Source organism: Myotis davidii, unplaced genomic scaffold (genome assembly GCF_000327345.1).
Source record: "Myotis davidii unplaced genomic scaffold, ASM32734v1 scaffold358, whole genome shotgun sequence".
NCBI classification, from domain to species: Eukaryota; Metazoa; Chordata; class Mammalia; order Chiroptera; family Vespertilionidae; genus Myotis; species Myotis davidii.
In genome coordinates, this window is record NW_006290768.1 from 241,764 (window position 1) to 243,029 (window position 1,266).

Sequence of the window (1,266 nt, forward strand, 5' to 3'; positions counted from 1 at the left end):
CTCCCCCCCCTGCCTCTGCCAGGTCTTTCCAGAAACGCGGTGCCTACTGGCCCCCCTGAGACGGTCGGTGTGTGAAGCCCCGTCCGGGCCCAGGGCTCCCTGAACAGGGACTGTTTTGTTTTGTTTTGTTTAGATTTCATTATTTTTATTGATTTTTTGTTTGAGAGAGAGAAGCATGGATCAGCTGCCTCCCATGTGCACCCTGACTGCATTCATTCATTCATTTGTTCATTCGTTCGTTCATCCATTCGTTCGTTCATTTGTTCATTCGTTCGTCCATCCATTCATTCGTTCATTTGTTCATTCATTCATTTGTTCATTCGTTCGTTCATCCATTCGTTCGTTCATTTGTTCATTAATTTGTTCATTCGTTCGTTCATTCATCCATTTGTTCATTCTTTCGTTCATCCATTCATTCGTTCATTCATTTGTTCATTCACTCATTCATTTGTTCATTCATTCATTCAGCAGATGCCCATTTAGGCCTCCAGTGTGTTTACACGTCATGAACAGCATGGGGTTTGGAGACGGGAAGCTGCAGGCAGGTCATTCACACGGGGTTGGGGAGCGACTCGTAGCCCAGCTCCAGGCTGCTGGGGAGCTGAGTAGGATAGCGGTTGAGGGCCTGGCTGCTGGGGTTCAAATCCTGGCCCCATCCCCTCCTAGCTGGGTGGTCATGGGCACATGGTTTCTCTGGACCTCAGTTTCCTCATCTATAAAATGGGACCCTTGGGAAGATGAAAGGAATCACCTCCTGTAAAGCCCGTAGAATGATACTTGACACGTAACAAGTACAGCCGTGGGTGTCATAAGTGGCCCCCTCTCCTGGCACTTAGAGGATAGAGACCCTGGCCACCTGGGGAAGCTGGGCGGGTCCTCCCACAGGTGAGAGTGTGCGTGGGCCAGGGATCAGGGCATCAGCGGGCTGTGTGATTGCATCTGTTTTGTGGTCCGTCTGCCCACAGCCTGAGTTCCTGAAGCTGAGGTCACAGGACCCAGGTTTCTGGGTCGCAAGGGCCCAGCTTCATGACGTGTGGAGCACACCAGAGGCCTGAATGGGCATCTGCTGAATGAATGAATGAACGAATGAATGAACAAACGAATGAATGAATGAACACATGAATGAATGAATGCAAGAGCTAATGGTGGGGACCAGGCAGTGCCTCCAGAGGCAGCGTGCAGGGGGTGGGAAGAGAGAGAGAGAGACAGGAAGTGTGTGTGTGTGTGTGTGTGTGTGTGTGTGTGTGTGTGTGTGAGAGAGAGAGA

At 50.6% G+C, this 1,266-nt stretch overlaps 1 protein-coding gene across 1 annotated transcript in view; it reads left to right on the forward strand.

The window, feature by feature from the left end:
• The window catches only part of SHANK1 (SH3 and multiple ankyrin repeat domains 1), a 52,197-nt gene that overhangs the window by 19,078 nt on the left and 31,853 nt on the right, over positions 1–1,266 (forward strand). The gene's annotated exons all lie outside the window — the stretch shown is intronic.